General features: G+C 39.7%; 1 long non-coding RNA gene across 1 annotated transcript in view; it reads left to right on the top strand.

Moving 5' to 3' along the window:
• LOC144828717 (uncharacterized) overlaps positions 1-13,059 on the top strand; it is a 155,797-nt gene extending 142,738 nt beyond the window's left edge. Inside the window, exon 2 of the long non-coding RNA XR_013610520.1 lies at positions 11,657-13,059. This is a non-coding gene — a long non-coding RNA (uncharacterized LOC144828717). The remainder of the gene's footprint in view (positions 1-11,656) is intronic.
• Positions 13,060-16,210: the final 3,151 nt, after the last annotated feature.

Below are 16,210 nucleotides of genomic sequence, written 5' to 3'. Positions count from 1 at the left end.
ATAGGAAACTTTTTAGGTGTGACAAAAACAGCTTTTGCTGTCTCGCTGAGGTCACACCATCGATAAAAGGAATGACTTTGAGTGCAGCCTGTCACTGCATTGAGTTCATTCTTCTGTTGACAGGGTGTTGCCAAGCCCTACAGATGACAGTTCGAACAATCAAGATGCATTGCACGTCCCTATTATTTACTGCTGTCAAACTTGTTAAAGATAAGATGTCTTAAAGATGCATGTTAGATGAGACACTTCTTAGTAGCCTTCATTGTAAATGTGCTGTTGACTAATAATCAACAAAACTCATCAATCAACAAAATCAACAAAACTTAGAAAGCAAATAATAAGTAGTGCAGACCTTAGGGCTGCAGTAGTGACCAGGAGGAACGTTCTCCAAAAGTTTTTACTTTTTGCCTGATTTAATCTTTGGCAGACAGGTAGTTGGTCAAAAAAGTATCAGATCTCTGTCCACCCTATTACAAGTACATTATATCCTAATACACTTGAAATTAAGTTGATGTTTGTCTGTAACATTTGTGGCAGAGTTACCATCTGCCAAACTCTAAATCAGACGTTTAATAATTTTTTTTATGTCCGGAGGAACGGGCTACGATGCTGAAGTGTGCCTAGGGATACATGACCTTACGTTGCATGCATTTACAACGCATGCCTTTACAACGTGGTTAGTACAACGGCAGAGTTGTTACCACACGTACCATTACAACACAAGTCATTACAACAATTTGCTGTGGGGGTGGGGGGGTGGCACTGGAGTTTGGAATAGTATAATTTACTATTCCAACTCTAGTCTGTGGAACAGTAGGGTAGGTATTGGATTTAAGATCCAACACCTTAAGCCCCCTACAGCAAGTCATTGTAATGACTTGCATTGTAATGGTATGTGTGGTAACAACGCAGTTGTTTTACTGACTGCATTGTAATGGCACTGCATTGTACCAACAGCATTGTAAACGCTGTTTCCCATGCCTAGGGAGGTTGCATTCAAGATGAGCAAGACATCCAGGTTTATTCAACTCTGGGCTTTCTGCGTTTTGAAAACTGTTTCAGTGGGATCTCACAGATTTGGACTCTCAAAAAGTGACTAAGTAGATGGTCATTTATAAGGAATTGATAGGAACGGCCTTCACCACAGTTTCTACTACTGCAGCTCGCATTTTGGTGCAGGGCTTTGTCACCATGGTGCAGTCCTACATCAAGTAGTTTTATTTTTTTTATTTTTATTTTTTCAAAACAAAAATCCCCAAAAGAGTTTTCTTTTTGGTGTTGTTTTACTCAATGAAGCTTTCTCGTGTATATTTTTCTGTATTTGTTTTAGAATTTTATTTTGTGGTTTTTAATGTGTTGGTACTACTTGAGATAGAACTCAGTTCTCTGGGGATTGCCTGATGCATATGCTATAGCTAAAACGGAGAGAGCAGCGATTCTCTCAGAACCGTGGGGCATATTTACAATAAAGTGGCAAAGCGTGTCGTTAAGCCAAGAAGGACAGGCATTGTCAGTTTAGAAACGCAGGGCTGCACCATATTTACTAGAATATGGCGCAGCCCTGCGTTTTCCCCTGCGCTGGTGCTAACTTTATCTGCCTAGTGCCAACACAGGCACCCTTGCACCATAGTGCATGGGTGCGTCTGTTTAGGGGAAAATTGTTTATGTGCAAGAAGACCCCCCTTCCTGCACATCAACAATCTGTAAATGCCGTTTTGTAACTTTTATGTGTGCTGCTTAGTGCAGCACACATAGAAGTTGCAAAACAGCATTTTTTTTTAATGAATGTTTAGGTGCAGGAAGGTGGACTGTCCTGCACATAAACGATCATAGGCAGTTTTCTGTTCTATGTGTGCTGCACACGGCAGCACACATGGAAACAGCAAAACCAAGAAGAAATAATTAATTTCTTCTCGTTTTGCCTGTTAAAGACCAGGGGCCTTATTTATGAAGGTCTTGCGCCACCGGTGCGTCACTTTTAAAATGGGAAAAAGTGACGCACGGGTGGCGCAAGGCCTTCATAAATAAGGCCCCAGGTTTTTTGCTGATCTTAATTTTGGTGCTGCCTCCTCTTTACGCTGCCCTAGTAAATAGGGGGCAGCGTCAAAATTAATGAGTGTTGCGGTGAAACTCCCATTGCAAACCCATTACCCTTCCATTCCATGTTAAATACTGTGTGAAAGGGTGCCTTGTATACAAGGCAACACTAAGCCATGGTAAGTGGCTTAAAGATGTCATTCCAAATATGTTGAGGCCCCTATCACCACCATAACCTCACTTATAGTGATATTGTGGTGGTGATAGGGGAAACAGTCTTAACAACACGGTTATTAGACCGTGATACCTTTACAACACAATAATTTACTATTCCAACACCTTCCCTACTTTTGGGTAGGCTAGAGTTGGAATAGTAAATGATACTATTACTAATGTTAGAGCGACATCTACTGCAAGCCGATGTAATGACTTGCGTTGTAATACTATTGCGTTCTAACAATGTGGTCGTTGTAACAACCGCGTTGTTAAGGAACATGATGTGATTGCATACGTTGTAGCATGCTATATTCGGTGATAGGGGCTTTTAAATATGCCCCATGGTTATGTAACCAACTAGGGTCGCTTTTTTGAGTTGGTTGGGGTACCCCTTTCCTAAATTACTATCCCTATTTTTGACACTCATCTTTTGAAATTACTCTTTTGCGGTCTTATATAAGATTACTTATAGAACCAAATTTATCGAATACGAAGGCCAGTTCACATTTCTCAGTGAAATATATGTATAAAAATAGTAGTTAAGTCTTGAATAAACCCCAAACTAAATACAGAGTTACACATAATAAATACAAGTAAAAAAAGATGTAAATGTAAAAAAATAAACACCATGGGTGAAAGCTCTGGCAATAATGTATGATTTAGTTTACTTTAGTTCCTTATATGCATTTGTAAAATATACACTACAAAATAAACTATAATTTAGCTATGGTCTGTGTGTGTTAATGTGTTAACATGCCCCTCTAGTTTAAGGATGTGTTTTTAGTAATTATGCCTGTAATTCTTGCATATTTGTCTACCATATGTTTGTCTTTTGTGCCAGTAGTGTTATCGGTAAATGAGTACCCTGTATTAAGCAAGGCCACCTGGCTTTTTTTACTCCTTATTTATTTTCTGTTATTTTCGCCTGGTAACAGCATGTAGATTTTATAAAGCATGTTGCTTTCAATAAAACATTTCTGTTTGAAAACCCCCCACATATTTTTCATACTGAATAAACCCAATTAAGAAATGTAATGCAAGCACATGCTTACAAATAACCTTTTAAATACTTAGAGGAAGAGTTACAAGCCCCTTCCGCTGCCGGTGCATCACAATGCATGACGCACTGGCGGCGCAACCTGCTGAGTAATATTTACAAGCACACGTAAAGCCACAGTTCGTGACTTTTCGTGTGCTTGTAAATATCACCCCTTTTCACATTTTGGGTGTTAGGGGAGGTACATGGGTGTTGCTGTGGGTGTTCTCACGCAACACCCATGTCCACCAATGCATTTCCAGATTTACAAGCAATCATGAACCTGGAAATGCATCAGAATTCTACGCCACCCTAGGGGTGGTGTGGCAAGGTGCAACAAGGAGAAATGTTTTAAATTCTCCTAGTTTTTTCCTCTTTCAATGTGTGCTGCGGCACATCTTGGAAGAAGGAATCACCTCAGTTGATTAATTTTATGCAGGAAGGTCCCCATTCCTGCACAAAAACAATCTACCCAGTATGCAGGCATCCTTGCACCATGGTGCAAGGGTGCCTGCACCGGCGCATGGCTGAAGTTTTTGCGCCAGCGCAGGGGGATGCATAGAGATGCAACATCCACAGCAAAATGACTTGCGGCAGCCCGCTGCATTAGTGTGGTTTAAATCTGCCTCTCTAGTTTTCAAGTGTGGTGTATTTGCCTGCCACAGTGGTGCAGTTACATATCACTAAGTGCTACTACGATTCTAGAACATACAAAGATGAAATGTTTACTTCAACAACATTTGAACCTATTGCCTTTAAGTTACCCACAGATACAGTTAAGTGAAATAAGGCATCCCCTTGAGAGTTTTGAGTCCATTTCGTTATCCAATTCTGGTAAAATAGCTTAAGAACTTAATGTGTCTCCTGCAGGTCCCTGTATTAAATCTTAATTTAGTCACAGCAATACAGTATAATGAGACTCGCTTGATATAGATTGTTTGTGGTGTCTCTGCTGAGTTGACAAAACACTCATTCACAGCACCATCCAATTACACATGGCCTAACATGTCCCTTTGGCCGGACAAAGTTATCTCTACAGCACACACCTGGGGCTGATATAACTGTGCTCCACTGTGGAGTCACTGGCACTGCTCTCTTATAGCATGACCCTCTCCGACAGTAGAGACAATAAGGTCTATACATCACTAGTAAACAGCCAGAATTCCTCTATACAATGTCAGCGCTGCAGTGCTGCAATCTGGATGTGGTGTAGTTATACCTGCAGAACTGATTCTCGAAGCTACTGCATCCAAACTTCTCTCCCCTGAATACGGACTGGGGATGATTCCAGCTGTCACTGCATTGCATGAGTCACTACTTTCCAGAATGATATATTGCTTTCAAGTTAATTTCTCTTGGTCATAGGCAGTGGAGTTTGCATGCAAGACTTGGCTATCAGCTGGGGACTACGGCTAACTCACCCTGGTCGGCCAACCCCTCTGTGTGAAGACCATATGTGTGCAACAAGGGCTGGCCACAGAAACTGGCTTTCAATCAGAACTTGCAAGCGACCTGCTCTAGGTAGCCAACACTCCCCCACTTTGCATGGCCTTCAGCTATATGCAGAAGGGATTTGCTGCAAGAACTGGCATTTAACCATGCCCAACACCAGCCTGCTGTGAGCTGCCCTCAATATTGGTTGAATGCAGGACATGGCCTTTTGCAAGTCTACACATGAAGTATTTATGAACTTAAACAAAACAAAATACAGTGTTTGCTTAAGAGGAATATTTCAGGGGGAACTGCATACCCTGTTGAAAGTTTGCATGTAAATTTTTGTAGTGGTCTACTATTTTTTCTGTGCCAATATTAGGATTCTATTCTCTACACTGGATATTTTTTCACATTCAGTGCAGTAGAGTTCAAAGAAATGCAGCTATAGATCATCCTCATGATATTTTTCCTGCAGCACCTGTGCAGGAACTGTGTCCCTCTTATGCACCTCAATTTTTAAGAGTGCTGCTACTCTTCATACTTTTCTATGCTCATCCTCATGTTGTAATTTGGCAGCAATCAGGGTAAGCATCTAGCTGAAGTCATCTTGGATTTGGCAGCCATTTTGTATGCCATGTGCTACCACGTGCTCACCACGTGCTCTGTCCTACCTTTCTGTCCTCTGCTCTAGTACTCTGCCTAGTGACAAGACATATTTAGCCTCCTCTGCTTTGCATATGCTCAGTTGAGCTTACAGCTGTCTATGCAGCTGTTATAGTCTGTAACTGTCCGGATGTGTTTACTAGAATTAGCAATTGTTAGCTCCTCCCACTTGTTGTTTATTCATTTTCTGTATGACCTTATATGTACCTAAAACCTTCTTGTACTTGTTCCGCCTTCTTTTGAGCCCCTGTGTGAGTATAGAAGGACCATGCTCCTTCAGTTCAGTATGCTACTTCATACATTACCGAAGGGTGTTGTGTGAATGTAGTTCCACTTCATGAGGTTAATAAATATTGTATTTTATATTCCAGTTTCCGTGTCAACTTCTTCCTACTGGTCTAAGGACTTTGTGCAGACAAGGGCGAACCCCTAGCACTGGTAAGCCTTGCTGAGGCTCACCACGACAAATTGGTGCCCAACCAGGTGGCACCGGTCCTCGACTGAGATCTCTTCTGTTGATTCACCGTGCAGTGACCGTTTGGTCGATTTAAGAACTTGGCAGTTGGAATCTGGACACCAAGTGATTGGTAAGCGTTGTTTTGATGCAACACTTGCTGTTGGTTTGACGCCTGGGATTGGTAAGGTTGTTTTTGCAATGCTTGCTGTGGCTTTGTGGAATTGTATTGGACAATTTGGATTTGTAAGTGATTGATATATGAATTGCAATTTATGTAGGCAGGTAATGAGGAGAATTTTCTCTGTTTTGAATTGATTTGAACGGCACGTCGTACAAGAGTACCTTAAGTGCTACTTTGGATATAATACTGCATATTCTGCATTATTTTTGGCATGCCTGTTTCTAGCACACTTCGTAGGATGTGTTGCTTTTGTAGTGGTACCAGTTTGAGACTCGAGGAAGCACAACCGGCTCCCCCAGAAGGGACGGCTAATAGGGATATATATATTAAGTATGATATTTCTTCTATAATGTACAGCACATTATGGAATAAATATACCCATAAGGATCCGGAATTGCGTTGGCCTATGCATAGGTCATTTGATTTGCGAAAGATTCAGTATGTGGAACAACGAATGTTTAAGCGAGAGGCTGGGCAAGACATGTTTGACTGTGTACGAATGTGGGAGAAAGAAGTGCTTGAGCGAACGAAGCGTGAGCAAGCCTTGATTGAAAAAGAACAGCGTAAGAATAATCATGCGAAAGCATTAGAAATGAAAGATGAAGAAATGAGAGAAATTAAAGAGAGAGAAGATAGGGAGCGTCATTTACAGGTAAATGGCCAATATGCTGTTCGTAGACCTCTTTATCCTATCCTTAATAAACCCAAAGTTGATTTTCTTTTGTTAGATCGTTTTCCACCTCCGTATACTTTCCCTTCTGCTCCCCATGAGTCAGATGAGGACTCTTCTAAGGAGCAGGAGAAAGCACGGGAAACTCGTTCTATATTGTCCACTGAGCCTGCGTCTGACATTAGATCTGCTGCTTGTAAAGCCGTTCGTAGTGTTGCCCCTGCTTCTGAACTTTTATATAGCATAAATGATTGGCTCAAAAGGGAGCAAATACATTTTACTGAAGTATTTGCTGCAGAGGTTATTGAGCGGTTTAGGAAATATTCTGAGGAATTGGAGCCCAATGATGTAGCAAGTGATTGTAAGCAAATGCGTGAAGGTCTTTTTGTCTTCTCCCAGGTGGATGACACAATCAGATGTTTGGTTAAACTGTGTGCTGATGCAGTCCGTTTGCGAGAGGAAAAAATGGCAGCAGAAGCAGCTGCACAAACATCCCGGATTAACATGGCATGAGCTTCTACTTCTGAAACAGATAAGAATGTTGTAGTTCATGTGAGACCTATGCGGGAAGCCGCACCTTTGTATGTTCCTCCTAGAGGTACAGGAACTAGTGATTATAAAGATTCTACTGATGCAAAAGGTTATTTTATTTATATTTGGGTTTACCCTCCCTGGAATAGAGCAGATGTCATGGCCTTTAAAACTGATCCACAAAAGAATCCAGCAGCCTTTTATGAGGAAGTTGAGGGTGCTATTAGCTCTTGTACTATAACTCTGCCTGATATTGATCTGATTATCAGATTGATATCACCCCCTGATATGCGGAGAACTGTGCGTAAAGGTGATAATCATGCGACTTTTGGGGCATTATGGAAAGATTTAGAACAATTAGGTGAATAAAGAGAACCTGCACAGAAACCGTGTCAGTTAATTTTAGGTTTTCCTGCAGCTATTATAGTAAAGTTAAAGACGATTATTTCCCCTAAAAAGATAGATTGGTCTGTATTAGCGTCTTGCAAGCAAAAGGCAGATGAATCGGTTTCTGATTTCTTCACACGCTCTGAAGAGGCATTCCACGATTTTAGTGGCCAGTCATTGACAGCTGACGCAGGCAGGCATCAGGTTTGTCGATAAATATGTCGCAAACCTGTTGCCAGGAGTAACTAATCGCCTAAAGGCCAGTGAGAGTTCATGGACTACCTCTTCTCTGGTTTCTTTTTTAACTATGGCTCAGTATTACGAACAACAGGAATTGGAAGCGAAAGGCAGCAAGGATAAAAAGACTAAAGAATTAAAAACAATGGTTATGTTGGCTCAGGCTTATGGTCCACCTTTTAGAGGTAATGATAGAGGTGGACATGGATCTTATGGTTCGTCTTTTTCCTCTTATACTCGTTCAAATTTGTCTGTAGACCAGTGTGCGTACTGCAGAAAATTTGGACATTGGGCTTCCGATTGTCCGACACTACATGCTCAGCAGTATCCACGTGGTCGGGGACAAACGTGAAATCGTTCAGGATATCCAGGACCTAGAGGGAGCACGGATGATCGTGCTAGGTTTGATCCTAACATGTGTGGACAGGATGGGCTTCAAACTTTTGACAGACGAAATTAATATCAAATGTCCAATTATGCGCCATCCAATTTCAAAGACTCAGTTTGTGCATAGGATTACCTAGGATGGGGTAAGGAATCAGTTGAAGCTTCAGTAGATTAGAAGGGTCCCTATGTTACAGCACATGTTTTGGGTTGTACTGATCAGTTTCTGGTTGATAAAGGAGCTAATCGTAGCGTCTTATCTAAACACTTGGTTCCAATGGCTCCCCTGTCTGGCTTAACTATTACATCAATAGGTTTCGATGGAACACCTTCCCTTAGCCCACTGTCACAGCCACTTGCATTTCATGTTGATAACTTTACTGCTCCATGTCCATTTTTGCTGTCTCCAAACACACCAGATAATATTGTGGGTCTTGATATGCTCTAATATTTCAGGGCTACGATACGATGTTCTCCGGAAGGAGTACGTGTCATTTTGAATGGCAACTACCCCGTGATGGAGAGATCCTGTATTGTTAAAGAGGACATTGCATTAGCTTCACTCCCTAGTACTTTGTGGGCTACTTCAGACACCGATGTAGGGCAAATGGTTATTCCGCCAGTGCATATCAGTGTTAAGGAGGGCACTTCATTGCCACAATTGCCTAAATATAAAATTTCTCAAGAAGGCGAAGAAGCACTTATACGCATTGTCCAGGATTTGATTAAAGTGGGGGTTGTGAAAGAAGTTCCTTATACCGTTTGCAACAGTCCTATCCTCCCTATTTTGCAAAAAGACACTGACACTGGGATTTACAGATTCATCATTGATTTACGAGAAGTCAACAAGATTGTAGTACCTCAATACCCTGTAGTCTCTGACATAACGACATTGCTTACCCTAGTTCCTCCAACAGCAACTACATTTTCTGTGATCGATTTGAAGAATGATTTTTTCTCGATTCCTATTCATCCTGATAGCCGATATTTTTTCGGTTTCACTTTGAATAATCGGTCATACAGATTTTGTAGAATTCCTCAAGGGTATACTGAGAGTCCGAGCATTTATAGTCAAGCCCTGAAATGACAACTTGACTCCTTTACTTTGTCTGAAGGAGTGGCTCTCATACAATATGTTGATGACATCTTGTTGGCAGCCGATACGCCTGAGCAGGGTGTAAAATGTACTTTGTCTCTACTTTCTTTTCTTGCTACACACAACCATAAAGTGTCACGGAAGAAATTGCAATATTGTAGACCGATGGTTACCAATTTAGGTCACCTTCTGTCTAAGGAGGGAAGTGCACTTACTCCATTCGCGTACAAGCAATTTTAGACACACCAGTACCTTCTACTCAGAAAGATGTCCGTTCATTCATTGGTTTGACTTCGTTTTGCAGGCAATGGATATTAGGTTTTTTACACATAGTTAAACCCAGGCTACCGCTTTTGACTAAAGACACTCCAATGCCCCTTCCATGGACAGATGAATGCCAGGATGCTTTTCATCAGTTACGTCAAGCTCTTTGTTCTGCACCAGTGTTAGGTACTCCAGGTTACACATAGGTTTTTCCACTCTATGTACACAAGAAAGATGGGTGTGCATTGTCAGTTTTAGTACAGACTCATGGTGACAAGCAGTGTCCCTGTGCATATTTTTCAGCAGTTCTTGACCCTGTTGCTCGTGCATTACCTGGGTGCTTCCGTTCAGTTGCATCAACAGCCGTGTCCATACGTCAGAGTGAAGGGATAGTCTTGTCACATAAACTGTTGGTGCTAGTATCCCATGCAGTTGATGCCCTTTAGAATCAGACTAGAACGCAACACTTGACTAGTACCCGCTTGACAGGATACGAGTTGACACTGTTAGCCACTCACATTACATTGAGGAGATGTGCGACACTGATCCCAGCTATTTTGTTGCCATATCCAACGACTCCGGCTCAGTTACAGGAGTCTCGCGATTGTATCTTCCTTACTGAGGAACAGACAAAGGGTCGCTTTGATTTGCAAGATACGCCCCTTTCAGATGTAGATGGGGAACTGTGAGTTGATGGGTCCTGTTTGAAGTTACCAGATGGCACAACTTCAGCTGCATATGCAATCACGACACTTGAGACAGTAGTGGAGACAGCTCGTATACCACTGAAGTCGGCTCAAGCAGCTGAGTTAATAGCTTTGACACAAGCATGTGAACTTAGCACTGGTTTGTGTGTGAACATCTATACAGATAGTCGCTATGCTTTTGGAGTGGCTCATGATTTTGGTCTACTCTGGAAGGAAAGAGGCTTTCTTACATCCCACGGGATGCTGAACTAGTGCATAATCTTTTGACTGCACTTACATATCCAAAGAAAATAGCTTTTGTAAAGTGTAGCGCGCACAAGAAAGTGATTGATAAGACAGGACAAGGCAACGTCTTTGCAGATCGCATAGCTCGTGAGACTGCGATGCAACGAAGCACCACATCCATGTACGTAGTGAAATCACAAGCTGAGCGTTGGCATGATGCTAGAGAGGAAGTATTAGATATACAAAGATCTGCCTCTGTGTAAGAACTTGAGCAATGGTCTAAAGAAGGAGTGTTAGACGATGAAGGCTGTTGGCGCAATAAAGAGATGAATACGTGGAAATTGCCTGCTGCTTATTTACAGCCTATGGTTCAAATGGCACATGGACTGGCACATGTTGGAGCTCTAGCGATAATGAAATTGCTTACGCAAGCCTGGGAGCATCCAGAGATTGCCGGTACAGCTAGAAGAATAGTACAATCCTGTGTGATCTGTTGGCAGTATAATCCTGGAAAAGGGACACAAACTCCTACGGGAGGGTTTGCTACACAAACTGCACCTTTTGAAGTTTTGCAAATGGATTACATCCAACTTGAACACTGTAACAACTTAAAGTATGTTCTAGTGGTGGTATGTGCCTTCAGTAAATGGATAGAGGTGTACCCTACAAAGGATAATACGGCTCTTACTACAGCAAAGGTGCTTCTAAAATAGTTTTTCCCTAGATATGGTGTTTGCGAACTTTTGTGGAGTGACAACGGACCTCATTTCATTGGGCAAGTTGTTGAGTATGTTCTGAAAGGATTAGGAATCAAACAGAGATTCCATGCAGTTTTCCACCCACAATCAGCAGGATTGGTGGAAAGGTATAATGCTATGTGGAAATTGAAGTTAGCGAAAATACTTGCTTCCACGTCTCTGAAATGGCCAGATGCACTACCTTTGGCATTGTTGTCTATCAGATCGGTGCCACATTCACGATCTGGGCTTACTCCATATGAAGTGGTATTTGGAAGACCGATAAATATTTGGGGAGTTCCAAAGCCACGCCCCATACATGATGTACCTTGTGTTCTGATGAATGATTATTTGGCACAGTTAACTGACAGTTTGATCTTCCATTCATGAACAGGTTCGAGAAGCTCTTACAGACAGATCTGCAGGTGAGGCCCACGAACTACGATCTGGTGATCATGTGATGGTCAAGGTCTTTCAGAGGTCAAACAGTTTGGAACTGAGGTGGCGAGGACCGGAGCAGGTGCTCCTAGCGACAAGGACAGCGGTTCGAGTGACAAACAGGAAGAACTGGGTCCATAGCACTCATTGTAAGCGAGTATTGCCTGCCTTGGTGGAACCTGCTGTGCTGACTGATCATCAAGAGATCTTGGAAACGGAGAAGGGCCACGCTATCTCACCTGACGAATCTGAGAGAGTCTTCCCGGACCACACGATTCCTGGAGTATCGCGATACTAACTAAGGCCGAGGAAAGAATCTGCAGTGCTGAAAAAGACTGGTTGAGCAACTGTCCTGGGTTGATGAAACGGAGTGCAGATGTGGCAAGGGGGGGATCAGTCCTGTGAAGTGACACCCGTCTTGACCCTCAGTGAAGAAATCAACGGCTGCCTAGGGATAAGAGCTCCAATGATTGTTTTTCAACGACGAAGTGATCATGCCTGCTGAAAGATCAACTATTGCTAAGATCTGAAATAAGAAGATCATTTGTGCTGTAGGATTTGTTGTTGCTATGGTGGTTATGGCAGCAATAACTAGGTTTGTTGAGAAAGTGGCTCCTACTCGACAATTGCTGTTTGCCACTACTTCTGCACCAGTTGAGCATTATTATTTTACACGTCCCTACCACGAGTAGAAGCATCAACAATCCTACCTAAACAACACATTCATTCAGATGTTGCATCATACGCATGATGGCACAAATACCACCGATTGTTGGGTGTGTGGGATGATACCTGCTCACCAAAAGAAAGGGGGAACACCTTTTACTCCTCTTCCCTTTTCATATAACATCTCTTGTCATGCTTGGTTTGCGCTTTTAATTGCTTCTAATAAAGTGACAGTTGGAAGGATTAACTGTCATCTTAATAGAGTTTGTTACCCTGATGAAGATGGTTACCCGCAAGCTAAAGGAACTAAATGGGAATGGGACGAGTATCGACCGGACAATAATTCTGCACCATATGTTTTAATGAATACAAGAACTATAAAGAACACTGGACTATTTGTAATTTCTGTGACCAGAGCTAAATCAGACTTATGTATAGAAAGTATTGGAAAACTTCCAGTGGGAAGGAGTGAATGTACTGTGACATTAACTATTGAAGGTGCTAATAATAACAGTTTTACATCGTCGTATAATACATATTTTGGATGTGGTAATAAGGGATCATATCAACTCCCAATTGGATGGTCCGGGGTGTATTATGTATAATTTCTGTTATCCCCTGTGTTACTGGCCCCTCCATCGTATCACTGTGATTTTAAACTGTACAACAATATCTCCAAGAACAGATACAAAAGAACAATAAGTACAGATGAGGATGATCAGACTGACACCACTTTGCAACAATATGTCAACTTTAATTTGGGTTTATTTTTCTTTGTGGGTGCTGCATTGAACAGTAGAAAGATAAGGAGATTGACTTGTGTTGTGGAAGCTGTTACCAATCAGACAGCAATGGCACTTGGGAACAATACTGAAGAATTGCAGATTGCAAGGATTGTAGCACTCCAAAATCGTATAGTTCTTGATGTAATTCTAGCTGATTGAGGTGGTGCATGTCGCATCATCAGCAGCAGCTGTTGTGTTTTCATATCGGATCCCTCACCTTCAGTATATGATGCAATATCAAAACTGCATACAATCGCTGCAGAGAATCACCCAGAGACTGGTACATGGACTTTTTCAAACTGGTTCTGGACACACTTTGTCACTTGGGGCTGGAAGCTATTGACTATTTTATGTATACTGCTGGCGATACTATTTACATGCTGTGCATGTATACAATGTGGTCCCATGCTTTGCTCTATTTGCATCACTGCTTGTACGCCTGCTAAGAAAAATGTTGCAGAAATGAAAACACATTTGTTAAATAAAGAGGTCACTGAGATGATGAACATCAATGTACAGGATATGAACCTAGATTATCCCAAATGAACTAATGTCTTCAGCTAATGCTAAAAGGGTCATCTGTTGTAATTTGGCAGCAATCGGGGTTAGCATCTAGCTGAAGCCATCTTGCATTTGGCAGCCATTTTGTATGCCATGTGCTACCACGTGCTCACCATGTGCTCTGTCCTACCTTTCTGTCCTCTGCTCTTGTACTCTGCCTAGTGACAAAACATATTTATCCTCCTCTGCTTTGCACATGCTCAGTTGAGCTTACAGCTGTCTATGCAGCTGTTATAGTCTGTAACTGTCAGGATGTGTTTACTAGAAATAGCAATTGTTAGCTCCTCCCACTTGTTGTTTGTACATTTTCTGTATGACCTTATATGTACCTAAAACTTTCTTCTTGTACATGTTCTGCCTTCTTTTGAGCCCCTGTGTGAGTATAAAAGGACCAGGCTTCTTCAGTTCAGTGTGCTACTTTATACATTACCGAAGGGTGTTGTGTGAATGTATTTCCACCTCATGAGGTTAATAAATATTGTATTTTATATTCCAGTTTCCGTTCCAACTTCTTTCTACTGGTCTAACGACTTTGTGCAGAGAAGGGCGAACCCCTAGTACTGGTAGGCCTTGCTGAGGCTCACCACGACACTCTGAACATGTGAAGCTGTATGTTTACCTTTTAGTTGACTTTCATTGTAGACTTATAGAAGGATTCTAAACCTTGGCTTCACAGCCTTAATTCATGGTCAAAGAAATTGCAAGCAACAGTCCTTGCATTCAATTATTTTTTGAAAGATTAGTAAGTGAAAACTATCCAGACAAAGCTGGATTTCTGAACAAATATCTCCCTCTGACAGATTATGTCAACTTCTTCAGTTTTATCCTGAGAAGGCCCAGCTCTCTCCTCCGTATTTCCACCCTGGGATTTTGTGGACACCTCTCTCTCCTTTACATAATGTCTCTCACCTTGCTCTGCACTATCAGCTCTCATGAACAAATGAACCAGAAATTATGTATTCCCACTACTTTGAGAGCTCTACTTTGAAAGAAAAGGTTTTTCTACATTTAAATCGAGATACAGTACGTAGCATGGGTTATTGCAGCATAGCTAAGTAAGGCTAGTTAACAGTATTTAAAATACTATTTGTGCTTCTTTATTTATCTATCTATCTTTCTATTAAGGGTGGGCAGTGAAATTCGCTCTGTGGATGGAGTTCATGGAGTTTTGCCACTCCACGCTCCACTTTGGGGAACATCCATTACAACGCAAGTATTACAACGTAATGCTATTAGAACGCAGGTAATACAACGCAGGTTCTGTTACAACGCATGTTTTTACAACGCATGGTGTTACAACGCAAGTGCTATTACAACGCATGCTTTTACATCGTAATTATGGTATATGGTTAATTGGTAAATGTTATTTTGTGGATTAATTGTTAAATGTTATTTTGTGGGTTTTTTAATAATAATAATACAAGTATTTAATTTACTCAGGCAATTTTGTATAATTTAATAATATATAATAAGTATTAATACTCTAATATATTTTGTAACAATTTTTAATTATTCATTTAAATAAAAAAATATTTATAAAAATAATTATTATTAATTTTATTATTTAATTATGTATGTATGGAATACATTAATTATTTAATTATGTAATATTCAGACAATTTTGTATAATTTATTAAAATATAATAAGTTTTAATACTCAGGTATTTTTTGTAGCAATTATTAATTATTTATTTAAATAAAATAATGTTTATAAAAATAATTATTAATAATTTTATAATTTAATTATGTATGTATGGAATACATTAATTATTTAATTATGTAATATTCAGGCAATTTTGTATAATTTATTAAAATATAATACGTTTTAATACTCAGGTATTTTTTGTAGCAATTTTTAATTATTTATTTAAATAAAAAAATATTTAAAAAAATAATTATTTATAATTTTATTATTTAATTATGTATGTATGGAATACATTAATTATTTAATTATGTAATATTCAGGCAATTCTGTATAATTTATTAAAATATAATAAGTTTTAATACTCAGGTATTTTTTGTAGCAATTTTTAATTATTTATTTAAATAAAAAAATATTTAAAAAAATAATTATTTATAATTTTATTATTTAATTATGTATGTATGGAATACATTAATTATTTAATTATGTAATATTCAGGCAATTTTGTATACTTTATTAAAATATAATAAGTATTAATACTCTGGTATTTTTGGTAGTAATTTTTAATTATTTATTTAAATAATTATTAATACTTTGGTACATAATTTTTATAAAAATAAGTCATAATACTCTGGTATTTTGAAAGCAATGTAGATACTTTATTTATATTAAAAAAATACTGTAGTATTTTTGAAGAAAGAAAAGAGATTATGATTTTTTTAATAAGTATTAAAATATTAATTACATGGTTTAGAAGGTATTATTAACTTAGGTTTAAAATATTATATAAATAAATTACAAATAAATTGGAATATTTATAGATGTATTTTTGTACATTTTCTCACGCTTTTCCATT

This window comes from Lissotriton helveticus, chromosome 4_1 (genome assembly GCF_964261635.1).
Source record: "Lissotriton helveticus chromosome 4_1, aLisHel1.1, whole genome shotgun sequence".
NCBI classification, from domain to species: Eukaryota; Metazoa; Chordata; class Amphibia; order Caudata; family Salamandridae; genus Lissotriton; species Lissotriton helveticus.
The sequence above is the reverse complement of the archived record's forward strand: the minus strand, read 5'-3'. Positions and strand labels throughout refer to the sequence as shown.